The sequence below is a fragment of the Chenopodium album genome, chromosome 8 (assembly GCF_948465745.1).
Source record: "Chenopodium album chromosome 8, dcCheAlbu1.1, whole genome shotgun sequence".
NCBI lineage: Eukaryota > Viridiplantae > Streptophyta > Magnoliopsida > Caryophyllales > Amaranthaceae > Chenopodium > Chenopodium album.
This window is the reverse complement of record NC_137841.1, coordinates 35,702,798-35,716,915: the sequence shown is the minus strand read 5'-3', so window position 1 is coordinate 35,716,915 and position 14,118 is coordinate 35,702,798. Positions and strand designations below refer to the sequence as shown.

General features: G+C 42.5%; 1 non-coding gene across 1 annotated transcript; it reads left to right on the top strand.

Annotated features, from left to right (window-relative positions):
* The first annotated feature begins 2,321 nt into the window (after positions 1-2,321).
* Positions 2,322-2,428, top strand: LOC145556941 (small nucleolar RNA R71). Its single transcript, XR_014092032.1, has one exon. It is a non-coding gene; the product is annotated as a small nucleolar RNA R71 (small nucleolar RNA).
* The last annotated feature ends 11,690 nt before the right edge of the window (positions 2,429-14,118 follow it).

The following is a 14,118-nucleotide window of genomic DNA, read 5'->3' as shown; positions in this document are numbered from 1 at the left end:
TTTTGCAAACTTATCATTCAACTTCCTCTCCACGAGCCGACCGGATAAAGGAACTAGTCCATCAAGATTCCTAAACTCACTAGGAATTGAAGTTGTCTTCTCATTGTCAAGCTTCTTCTTCTCCGAACCTCCTTCTATCTCATCAAATTTTTCTTTCTCACCTCCCTTGTTTCCATTCACATTCTCCTCTCCTCCCTTCTTTTCCTCACTATCCCCCTCATTTGGTCTTTCATAGGAAGTTCCTGACCTCAATGTGATCGCCTTGCATGTATCGGGTTTTGAGTTATGAGAAGGGTTAGGTTTTGGTTGTCCGAGTAGAGTAGATGGTGAATTGAAAGGAGTTCTCTCGGCTAATTGAGCTAGTTGTGAATCAACCATCTTGTTGTGAGCTCTTATTTCTTGCATTTGTTGCCTAAAAGTTTGCATTTGTGCATGCATGGCTTGAAGGAGTTCAGTTTGTGTTAGCTCCGCTTGAGGTGCTTGTTCTTTATTTCTTTGAGGTTCTTGGGTTTTATTGTTGTATTGGTTGTTCCTTGGATAGCTTCCTCTTGGGTTTTGGTGTTAAGATGGAGGCGGATTTTGATATTAAGGGTTGGAGTTGTAGGAAGGTTGAGCTTGTTGGTTCCATTGTTTAGGTTGAGAAGCAAACCCGGGTGGTAGTTGTCTCCAAGCTACTCCACCGTCGCTTCCTCTAAATCCTTCTTGCCTTGTGTTGTATGCCGCTACATGCTCGGGGCTCAAACCTACACAATAATATGTATCATGGTTCGTTCCTCCGCAATTTTGACAAGAGAAAGAGTTAACTTGAGAAGAGATTTCTCCACCGCTTGCACTTGCACTCACACTCGTGTTCAACTTGGAAAGCCCTTTTGTTAGTTGATCAATTTGATGTTGCAATTGATTAACGTTCTCCAATTCGTAAATACCACCTTTCTTTGGAGCATTTCTTCTTCCGCCCCCCCAAGAGTAGTTCTTTGCTACCTCTTCTATTGTGGCTTCAACTTGATTTTGAGGGATTTTGATTAGGAAAAATACACTTTAATAATCCCAACTATTGTCGATTTACTTGTAAAAATCCCAACTAAGGTTTATTTTTTAACAATCCTAACTATTACATGAGTTTGCTTCTAATAGACCCAACCGGTCAACACCAAGTCAATGACTTGTTTTAATAGGTTACCAATACACGTGTCAGCACGTGATTGGTCTATAATTAAAAAAAATTAAAATCCTAACAGCCACCACCTCTTCCCCTCCCGCCACCCTGAAACGCCACGGCCAACCCCTAGCTAGTCGGAAAACGACCAACCATCTCCCTTAACCCCCGAAAATGTCAGTCGTCCCCTCCCAACCCCAAAAACCACCCTAGCCGTCCTACTCCCACCCCCAAACCACCCATCCTCCCTCGAAGAGCAACCTCCACCCACCGCAATGGCGCAGCCAAAGTAGTGGTTGCCACCACCAAAGTAGCAAGGCCAGCAGCAGCCACCGCTATGGCGTAACCAAACCGCACCCCTCAATTATAGCAGCCCCAAAACCGTCCAGCCACCACCGCTCACAACCCTTTGCTTCTTTATTGCTCCCCTCAGCCACCACAACCCCTCAATATCTCACCTCAACTTATTGCACCTCAATTGCAGCACAAAGATGGAAGATTGGGAAAAATTAAGAGCAACAAACCAATCACCTCGCTACAATTTTTCGCCCTATACATCGGCGCTGCCATTAAGCACCACCAATCACCTCCTTATCAACAATTCACCACCCCGCAACATTTACCTCTAAACACAACAACACCAGCAGGTTAAAACCCATATTCGCACCGATTTCAACCTTGATTTGCAGCAATTTTGCACAACAACCACCATAAATTAAACCCAAATTTGGTTCGGCCGTTTTCGAAAGGTGAGGGAGGTGGTCGCCGGCTTTCAATTGGCTGTGGTGGCTGAGATTTCACGGTGGGGTTGCTGGTTGACTGAGATAGATTTCTGTTTTTTTTTTTTTGTTATTTATTTATTAATTTATTTATAAATATTAGGCCACTCATGTGCTGACATGTGGCATTTAAAAACCAAAAAAAAAAGTTTACCCTTTGAGCAGGTAACCGGTTTTTGGGACTGCTGGAGGAAAACTCATATAATAGTTAGGATTGTTAAAAAATAAACCTTAGTTGGGATTTTTAGAAGTAAATCGGCAATAGTTGGGATTAATAAAGTGTATTTTTCCTTTTGATTAATTGACCACCCGCCCCTGCATCCATGTTGGCTCTTGACATGGGCTCCAATCCGTCGTAGAAAAACTGCATGAGTAACCCTTGATTGTATTCATGGTAAGGACACACTTGCACCAATTCTTTGAATCTCTCCCAAGCTTCACCAAGACTTTCACCGGCTTCTTGCTCAAATGATGCAATTTTCCTTCTCATTTCGATGGTCTTCTCCTCGGAGATAAATCGCTTCGAGAACGCCTTTACCACCTCCCTCCATGTTGTGAGATAGTTAGGCTTTACTTGCTTTAGCCATTTCTTTGCTCGTCCGGTGATAGATTGCCGAAAGAGGTGCATACGAATGTAGTCTTGGGTCACTTCATTGGTTTTCATCATCGCGCACAACTCAAGGAATCGGTCCAAATGTTCAATAGGGTCCTCACTTGTACCTCCGGAAATTCTCCGATTGGACCATTCTAGTATATTGAGGATGGATTGGGAAGTTGGTTTCCGTGACGGGTAGCAAAATCCCTCCCGTAAGCTCATAATCCGCCAGATTTCCGAACTCACAAAACAAAACATCATGTTCTTGTCCCGCCATTGATCCACTTTGCGAACTTAAAGAGTAAGAATCACTCTCACTATCAACTATAGCACCAAAACCTCTTCCCTCGTCTTGATAAAGTCTACGGACTTGTCTCAAGGTTCGGTTGATCTCGTGGTTAATTTGATGTGAGGGTGGTCCTTGAGACCTCCTAAGAATTCACCAAAGCTAAGCAAACAATTAGTAGTGACAAGGATGATAAAACAAACAAACAAAAAGAAAAGCAAGTAAAATGACTCTAACAAAAGCAATAGTAGATGCTAAACAAGCCGATTCCCCAGAAACGGCGCCAAAATTTTGATCGAGGGTTAGATAGACCGTTAAACTACCACCCTAATCAAATTAATCATTTATAATACCTAAACTTACACCAAACTAGTTAGTGGAAAGTAAAGGGTCAAACCACTAGGGAAGCACACTAATTCAACATCAATATTCACTAATGCAAGAGTAAAAAGGGGATTGTTTTTGTTGGTTTTTTTTAATAAAGAGCACTAAAACTACAAATAAGCAAGAAAATGATGATTAAAATCAAAGGAGAATGACGCTAGGGATACGGGGGTGTCCAATATGATTAGAAAGAGGGGAATAATAATGATTATCATGAAAAACATGCCAAAGAACACAAGATTCTTCCTAAACAATTCATTCTCATACAATAGTCTAGGCAAATCAATGAAAAAGGTCTATACTAATAACGATCATTCTCATGCATCCTATTAGTTACAATCAAATCAAGAGAATAAAGAAGCACAATCCATAAAACTCCACTTTAATAACTCATTCTCATGCAATCATTAAAATAGAAATGATCTTCATCTAGTTTAAATCACTTTCATGCATATAAACTAGAAAACATCAAATAAGGTGCAACAATAATCTCATGCTATCAAAAATCATGTCTTTCATTAATTTATGGCATGAGTTCATTCCAACCATCATCATTCATCCAATATCAACGCATATTTTCCACCTCCTTCCCTTGCTAAGAAATTAGCCTAGAGAAGGGATATTAAACATAATATCAAAACTAGAAATAAACTCAAGAAACTCAAAACAAAACATGATTAAGAACAATGAAATCAATAATAACTAGATGAACTAATAAGATTAACAAAAATAAGCAACAATAAAGCAAATAAATAAATATAAAAGAAATGATTAGAGATTACTAAAGAAGGGATTAATGAAAGATGAAAACTTGAAGTGTTGCTTGATTGAAGATTAAACTTGACCAATGTTGAATACAATAAAGGAAACTTGAGTAATAATCCACTTTCTCTCTCTAGATTAAGCTAAAATTCTTAAATTAGAACTAAGTTAAAAAACTCATTACAAAGTGTCCAGACTATATATATATATATATGTGGCTCCCCGAAAGAAAGAAACTTGAGCAACAAGACGCAAAGAAATCAGAAACCCAGCGGTGCGCGCCCGCGCAGTCGCAATGTGCGCCCCCTCATATCTTACGCGGCCGCAACTTTGAGGGTACGGGAAAACGAGGCGTGCCCGCACTGCAAAGCTGCGCGGGTCTTGCGCCCGCACGAAGACCGCACAGTAAATCGCGCAAACTCTCTAGTTTGGCTCTATTTCTTGAGCTTGGCTGCGCGGGTTCTGACAGGGCTGTGCGCCCGCACAACCAAGGATGTGCGCCCGCGCAGTTGCGCAGAACAGCTTTCTTGGCTCCTTGAAGTCCTCTCTCTTTCTGCATATGATACCTACAAAATACAAGCATGGAAATCAAAATAAAGAGTAGGCAAAAATCTAGGAAAAAGGAAGATAATGGAGAAGGGAAAGGAGAAAACAAAACTAAGGTAAAATGCTTAGAAAAGGGCCAAACAAGTGCAAATGAGGGGAGAATCCTTAGACAAAAAAAGGATAAAACATTGGCATAAATGCCACTCATCACGACCCTCTAACCGCTTTATTTGATGAGGTAAGGAATCGTCTAGTTACTACTAGTTCGCTCTTGCTCACTTTGAATAAGCTCCGAATGGAGATAAAGGGTAAAAGGCAATCTTCTTCTAGGCAGCAGCCTAGGAGAGAAGGAGAGGGCCTACAAAATAAAACCCAGAGCAAAGCGACCAATGCTGAAGATGCTACGAAGACCCCATACCGCCGGCATTAGCGTGCACCGAGGGTGCCAATGGCAGATATGACCCGACCCCTTGAAAAAATGCAGTTAGCTGGGGGGCAGGCCCAACGGCCTCAGAAAGAGATATACTAAGCTGTCTCAGTGTTGGAAGGATGCTAGGGATTACCTTCGGCACAAGCAGCGTGAACGAATAGCTTATTCGAACACGACCTCTACACCGGCAATGCCTAATGATTTTTCAAACCATACCTCCTCCAAGCGTACCAGCATGCCAAGGACTAGCAAGAGTCAAGCTCATCAGAATCAAACTCCAGTTCCAATTGCTCAAGTGCAACCATTTCAATATCAACCTCCCCAGAATTTTAATGCCTTTCTGTAGAAAAACCCTGTTGTCTTTGGACAGTACGGGCAGTATGATCGTTTGTTCGACCAGGCTGCTTACCTGTTAAAACCGGTTGCTCAGCCGCAGCCCATTGAATAGAAGATGCGCATGTTAAACCTTTGAGACAAGCCGCCTCCATTTTTTCAAAGGATCATCAACACTCCTCAGCCTGCGAAGGTGAAAAGTGTGCTTGTGGGTGCTTACGACGGAAGAACACGTCACTTCGTATCGAAATCTTATGTATTTGCAATGTGTGGATGATGCCACTTGGTGCAGGTACTTCCCAGCCACCCTCAAGGGTGTGGTGCAGAACTTGTTCTATAATCTGCCAGCCGGATGCATCAACTGCTAACCTAATTTACGCATGATGTTCATTGGAAAATTTTCGTACAACATCCCGCCGAGGAAGACTAGCCTTATTTTGTCTACAATTGTTCAGGCCAAGAATGAAGGTTTGCGTTCATACGTCTAGAGATTTAATCAAGAGAAAACCCAAATTCATAATCTTCCGAATTAAATGGCCTATTCGGAATTTCTCCGGGGATTAAGGCATAATGGTTTCAAATTTGACTTGGTCCGCAAAAAGATTCTAACATACGCAGGCGTTTTGTGGGAAGTCGAAGCCTATATTGAGGCTGAAGACTTTTGTTCACTCACTAAAGCCGAAGTACCGGCCAAGGGAGCTGAGAAGAAACAATCTTCTCACCAAGACTTGGTTGGGAAAAATAAAGAGGTGAAGAACAAAAGAAAGGAAGTTTTGGTATCTAATGACCAAGAAACCAATTCAACGAAGCCGAAGACGTACGAATTGTAATTTGAGTTTAAGAAGGATTCTTATTCAATTTTGATGGAAATCAAAGATCAGTTTGAATTTGAAAAGCCCACGCCGATGAGAGGCTCGGTCTAGACAGAAACAAAAACAAGTACTGCCATTACAACAAGGATGTAAGGCATGATACAAACGAGTGCAACAATTTAAAGAGGTTGCTAGACAAATTGGTCGAGAAGGGCATGCTAAATTCGTACGTGATGAAGTCTAAGTTTACATGCACTCGGAAAGACAATAAGTCTGAGAAGAAAAAGAAATTTGAGAAGGAAAAATATGGAAACAGCATAGACTCTTGTTTTGTGGCTGTAATATGAGGCGGCTTTGCCAGAGGCGGCCCAACAATGAGAGGAATTAAGCAAGACGCATGGAATTTGGGAAAAGAACTAATGCATACCAAAGGGGTTAAGGTAGAGCCTTTCCCAGAGGTAACAGTAAGTGAGGCCGACCGAGGAGAGGTCAAGGCCTTGCACAATAATACAATGGTATTCATTATTAAGATAGCCAATCTGAAGGTTAAGAGGATACTGATTGATATAGGCTGCTCGTCCGACATTATTAGCCTCGCCTGTCTGAAAAAATTTAAGGTTCCCGGAGGATGATCTAAAGGACGTCTCTCACCCGTTAGTAGGGTTTGGAGGGACAGTTATCCACCCCGCCAGGAAAATTGACTTGCCCGTCCGGCTGGGGCAAAAAGGGGGAGGAAGGGATATCGTTGTCCGCTTCCTAGTGGTTAAAGAGCTAACAGGCTACAACGTCATACTCGGCTGCCCCTCTCTAACTGAAACCAAGGCAATCATCGTACCACACCTCATGTTGTTGAAGTTTGAAAGATGGAACGGGCAGATTGGCTCGATCCAAGGAAATTAGAAAATGAAAAAAGAATGTAATTAATTAGCTGTGAAGCCGACTATTCGTGGTTGAGAAAATTAGTCCAAACCAAACTAAGATGAAGGGTCACTCCAAGCATACCAGGTCGACTAGAAGAGACAGGCGGCCAAGAAAGACCAAGCACAACAGTTAATGATCAGGTCTGCCAAAAGAGTTAAGGCCCTAGCCAGCCGCCGATCACCAAGATATTCTACTGGATCCTTACTAGCTTAATTAGACGGTTAAGGTAGGCACTATAGCCGTAGGACTGCTTGGGGACGACCTAGTCAAGCTTCTTAGAGAGTTCAAAGATATGTTTACATTTGAAGTAAGTGAAATGCCGAGTATTAGCCCTGACCTAGCCGTGCATAAGTTATCTGTTAATCTACTTGTAAAGCCCGTCCGTCAAAAGAAATAGAATCATGGGGAAGAAAGCAATCTAGCGGCCGTAATTGAAGTACGAAAGTTGCTGGACGCTAGTTTCATTCGGCAATGTTACTACCCAGATTGGGTAGCCAATGTAGTTCTTGTTAAGAACCTAATGGAAAATGGAGAATGTGCATTGATTGTACTGATCTCAATAAGGCATGCCCGAAGGATAGCTTTCCTTTGCAAAAAATTGACCGATTGGTCAACTCTATGGCCGAACATGCTCTTATGAGTTTTATGGACTCATATTCTAGATACCATCAGATCCCACTGTAGGAGGAAGATCAAGAGAAACTGCTTTTGTGACGGAGCAGGGACTGTACTACTATAAATTCATGCCATTCGGTCTCAAGAATGCCCAAGCTACTTTTCAGAGACTCGTCAATACAATTTTTAGAGATTAGATCGGTCGGAATATGGAAGCGTATATTGATGACATGATTATCAAGTCAAAAGAGTCAGCCAACCATCTCAAGGATCTTAGAGAAACGTTTACCAAACTCAGGTGGCATAAGATGATGCTAAATCTAAAGAAATGTGTCTTTGTTATTGAGTCGGAAAATTTCTTTGATTACTAATCGATCAACGAGGAATTGATGCCAACTCTGAAAAAAGTACAAAGATTGACTGGCTTTGTAGCTGCACTCGGCCGATTTTTTTTTCAAAATTAGAGGATAAGTGCCAATAATTTTTCAAACTATCAAGTATAAATCTATGTTCAAGTAGATAGAATAGGCCGAGGGAGCCTTCGTACAACTGAAAAGCCACATGCATACATTGCCTTGGCTCGTCAATCCACTCAAGGATGAAAAGTTATACATGTATCTTGTTATTTCATATCACTCCTTAAGCGTCGTCCTCCTTATTAAAAGGGACGACAATCAGATCCTAGTGTATTTCATCAGCCACATGTTGTGCAATGCCGAGCTTAGGTACCCGCCCATAGAGAAGTTTGGTCTGGCTTGTATATGGCATCCCAGAAGCTACGGTCGTATTTCTTAGCCCATTCGATTCTTGTTTATACTGATGAGCCTCTTAAGAAGCCGTTTGCAACTTTGGAAGCCAGTGGCTGAATGCTTAAGTGGGCCTTAGAGCTTCGAGGTTTTGACATCACATTCAAACCTAGAAAAGCAATCAAGGGGCAAGCCTTTGCTGATTTTTTGGCAAAAATGACTAGGCCGAACTTACAGCCGACTGGGGATCAAATATAGAAGGTCTATGTGGACGAAAAAGCAACAGCAACTGGATGCGGTGCTAGAATTATTTGTCAGTCTCCTAAAGGTGACAAGTTTGAATATGCGCTAAGATTTCAATTCCAAGCCTCTAACAACGAGGCTGAGTATAAAGCTCTCGTGGCCGGCCTTAGAATGTGTAAGGCGGCAGGAGCAACAAAGATTGATATGAGCTCGGATTCCCGGCTAATAGTCAGCCAAGTGAATGGTGACTATGAAGCTACAGAGCCGGCTATGATGAAGTATTTTAAGATGGTTAAAGAAGAGGTCGAGAGCCTAAATCACTTTACTCTGCAACAATTACCCCGTTCGTCCAATCATCAAGCGGACGCCCTCTCTAAATTAGCATCCTCAGCATCATGTGACATTCCCATATCGGTGTTCTAGGAAGTAAAGGAAAAGAGGATTATCGATGCCAAGCCAGTATAGACCATTAATAGAAGCTCAATCTAATGGATGGAATTATTTCTTATTTGTGAGATGGATTGCTTCCGGCCGATCCGAAAGAGAGCGGCCTGGTTTGAGATTAAGAACGAAGAGTTATTTAAGAAAGCCTTTGTGAAACCTTATCTGAAATGTATTACCCCGAAAAAGGGTGTGATGTGCTTGATGACCTCCACCAGGGGCATTGTGGCTTGTATATTGGAGGACGATCCTTGGCCGAGAAGGCTACCCACCTAGGGTATTACTGGCCGAGCTTAAACGCAGACGCCATACAGATGGTGAAGAAATGCGATAAATGCCAGAAGTTTGCAACCCTAATTCATCTCCCAGCTAATAGTTTGTCGACCATAAGTAGTCCGCTCCCCTTTTTAAAATGGGGCATGGACATCTTGGGTCCGTATACGCCAGTGTCAAGTCAAAGGCGGTATGTGTTAGTAGCAATCAACTACTTCACAAAGTGGGTTGAAGCCAAGGCCGTCCGAGGAATTAAGTGTATGGACGTGTCAGCTTTCATTTGGAAAAATATAATTACTTACTATGGAGTGCCACAGTCAATGGTGTTTGATAATGGACCCCAATTTGAAACGCGCCAACTCAAAGAATGGTTGGGAGACTACGGTTTTACTTATATTTTTGCCTCAATCAGCTGACCATAAGCCAACAGCCAAGTTGAGGCCTATAACAAGTTAATCTGCAATGGCATCAGGCGTAAGCTTGAGAAAGCAGGCAGCCTATGGGCAGATGAGTTGGTTAATGTGTGATGGTCCATACGAATAACAGCAAAAAGTTCCACAGGAAAGACCCCATTCATTTTAGTCTATGGTGCCAAAGCAGTACTCCCAATTAAGATGTACAAGCCTACCCTTTGGGTGATGTTTTATGATGAATCGGCCAATTGGGAGGCCATGAAGACCGCCCTGGACTTCCTTACAGAAGCTAGGGGTAATGCGTCACTCAGACATGAAATCTACAGTTTAAGGATGACAAGGGCATACAATCGCCGAGTGTCTAAGAGTCCGCTAAAGATGGGGGATCTTGTTCTAAGGAATATGGAAGCGGTAGACTGAGCCAACGAAGATGGGAAGTTAACCCCAAATTTGGAAGGGCCCTACCGGATCACAAAAGAAGTACGAGATGGAACTTATCGTCTTGATGCCTTATATGGTCGTCCTATTCCTTGAACATGGAATACGGACAATCTGAAAAAAAATATTTTGTTTAAAGCTTACCAGCCAAATTTTTCATCAGTCTTTATGACAAAGTAGTTTAACTAAGCCTTCATGGCTGAATGATGTAATTAAGCCGAACGGCCACCAACAATGTAATATTTTGACAAATGTTGATGAAAATTTAAGCGTTGTTGTTAATTTTATTGTTCTCATTGTTGTTCATAATTATAGCAAGCTAAATGCCGAATGAAATTGAAAACATGGTGGCTCAAAGATATGTTGGTCGGCCACCACAAAAATAAGCCTAGCGGCCACCTGAAAAGAGAAACCATTGTTGCCTCAACATGGCCCAAAATAGGGCATGAAGTGTGGGCCGAGTAGGACCTCAATGAGAGCCGAACATAATAGATTGGCTCGGCCACACTGAATCGAACGATGATTAGCATCGGCCTAGTGAAAATCCTAACATTAGATACTCGACCACTAGTCATGTGTTGGTCGTGTAGGGCATCCTTAGCAAAATCACTCGGCCACGCCCTAAAAAAAATGCCAACTAGAAAATGTAGCTAGGGCATACTTTGATCAACCATTCGGCCAATAAGCCTAAGGGCCAGTCTAACCGTTCGACCCCATCAGGACGAATAGTAGACCAAAAAAAAAATAGAAAGAATTTCCTAAGGCATAAATTGCCCATCTAAGGGCAAAGACTCCCTAGGAGAACGAGCCCAATGAATGGAAATTCACAAGTTGAGACCATACTTGCAATTTCTTGGGTCCGTCCGAGCGATAGCATCAACGGACGACTCAACCAAAGCCAACAAAGTCGTATACTCTAAAAACTTATTCGGCATTCATCTAGTCCAAGAGCAATCATTATATATGATTTGTTTAACTTACTATTATTCATACCCTTCAAGGTATAAATCCACTAAGTTAATCAAACCACTCGGAATTCGGACTAGGCCAACGCCAAATAAAGGGGCATACCGCAAGTACTCGTACGTAAAAGCAGTAAGCATGTGTGTGTGTGTGTGTGTGTGTGTGTGTGTATATATATATATATGTGTGTTATATATATATATGTATATATATATATACATATGCATAATGAAATTGCTAAGTACGAAAATGCAAAAAGCCGCTCAGAAGGCAGGAAAAATAAAATAAATTTAAATCGCTAAGAAGGTGGCAAAATCCTTAAAACAGTCGCTCAAAACAGGGGGCAAATAAAAAATTGTTTAGAAATAGTGGAAATAAAATAAAAAGTTGAAGACATAAAGCTTGAAATAAGCTGCAGAAGAGGCTCCTCACTCAGCCGCGTCATTGTCCCCATCATCAGCATTGGCTGCCTCGGCATTGGCCGCATTGTCAGCAAGGGAAACCCCATCCTCAGCTTCCTCTTCATCGTCACCCTCGACCTCATTATCGCTGTAGCTGGGAGTTTCGACAAAAGGAGAGAAATGCAAACCGACAGCCTCGCACTCTTCCTTCATGGTGAGGAAGTATAACCTTCTGGTGAACCGTTCATAATAATAAACAAGCTCGTCCGGTTCCACCATCATGGCGAAGGTGTCCTCAAAACAGTTTTTGAGGTAAGTGAGTGCCGACTGCTTGATGCGAACAACATCAGCTGGAGGAATAGGCCATGGAGCACTAAGCTGATATTACAGCTCTTCTACCTCTTTCCTTAGACACTCAACCTCATGGTTGATCTTATCTGTAGCCTAAAGAGCTGCGTTCAAGGCTTCCCGACTAGTCTCCAGCTCGGTACTCAACTGGTCTGAGACCTCGGACGCCTCCTGTCTGCTGCCCGCCAGAGCGACTACATTATCCCTCTCCTTTGTGAGAGCCTCGTTTGCCTCTCCAGTTTAAGGGCATCACCCATTTTGACACACTACTTCAAAATTGGCCGAAGAGACCATATGAAATTGGCCAAAGAGACTACTTTAGGGGTGGTCTCTAGCTCACAGGTGTCTTTATCCTTAGAGATTACTTTATCAAAAGTGGTCTCAAGTTTTAAAAAGAGAGACCAATTATTTAAAATAGATAGTCTCAATTTTATAAAATTTAAGACAACTTATTAAAGATAGATGGTCTCAATGTTTTTAAATTCGAGACCACTTATTTAAGATAGATGGTCTCAGTTTTTTAAAAAGTGAGACCACCTTTTCATGTTTTTTTTTTTAAAAAAAAATAATAATACCAACCCCCCACCTACACCCACCTCAATCGAAACCCACCCCAACAACCTGCACCCACCTCAACGCCCCTCACCCACGCCCACCTGTACCCACCTCGACCGAAACCCACCCCAACAACCTATACCCACCCTCGGCGCCCCTAATCCACACCTACCTGCACCCTCCTCAACCGAAACCCACCTCGATTAAAACCCACCCCAACAACCTGCACCCACCTCGAGGCCCCTAACCTACGCCCAGGCCACCTGCACCCACCTCGACCTAAACCCACCCTCACCATGACCCAAATAGCCCACTCCACCCACCCAAAACCCACACAATCACCACCTAATCTAACCACTCCATCCACGGATTCCTATAACCACCACCCACGACAACATCATACAAAAGAAAAAAAAAATTAAAAAAAATTTAAAAATTACAAAATTACCAACAAATATATCTCTAAAATAAAATAATTCAAATTCAAACGTTTACAGTAATTATACATAGAAAAAAAAATCTTAATTTTAGAATATAAATTATAACACAATGATATAAAAATTATAAACTTAAATTACAATTGTATAGGATAGCTCCCGCTGAACAATTGCCCAGTTCCCATGGTGCGCGCTCATTGCCGAGAGAACAACTAAGAGGAGCTCAACAGCCCGATACAGCCAGCCCGTAGAGATGACCAAGCCGAACTCTCCACAAAGGAGATCGTACACCTATAAATGGAGGGAAAAGTACAACGGAAAAGAGGTTAGACATACAAGTTATTACACTCTCTATATATCTCTTTTAATACACTTTCTCTCTCTAAACACTCTCTAACTTAGGCATAGGAGGGGGGTTCCTCGAGCCACCCCCGAGGGCAGTTTATGTGTATTGCCTTGTGTAGGTTGTCAACGGGACCCAGCTCATCAAGCAGAACCCTTGGATCCACACCTAACAATTGGCGCTAGAAAGAGGGGAAGGATCATCTAACCTGAGGTTCATCAACTGAGTAAGGGACTAGTTGATAAACCACCATGGCCGGGGAGGAAGTTGTGCAAACACCCGTACCTAAGGCCAGTGACGCCAACCAAACACCACAAAAAACACCACTAGTAACCCTCGATCCAAAAGGATATGTCAAGAAACCCAAATCAACCATCTCAAAAAATCCAATCCCACTGGATCGACGTCTACTGCAATTAAAGCAACAACGAAACAAGTCGTTCCGATAGGATCTAGTTCCATTTTAAAGTATGGAATGCCATTGACAGGCGTGAACAATGAACCCATTATTTCAACACCCATAACCCAAAAACCATAGCCTGTAAACATACTAGCCATTCTGCAGAACCTCTCTAAGTGCAGTGAAGAGCAGTTGGCAGAGATGACAGCAATCCTTAATAACTTTGGTAAGGGTTCGAGCTCGTCACCAGTAGCAGCAGCTACGGAACCAGCGGTGAAGAATGAAGCACCCACAACCCTCACTCTAGAGCTGAAGGAGCTCATCCAGCTGAGGAAGAGGTTTGGAATTTGAAGCTCGGAATCTGAACCGAGAGTGGAGCGTGGAGGAAATAACCCAGGCAAAGGGCAGTCCAGAGAAACAAGTCCCCCGCAGTAGGTCGCCAGCCTTTGTGCGGGGACCGAGACTAGATAGGGAGAAGCGAGCATGGATCCAGGTTAT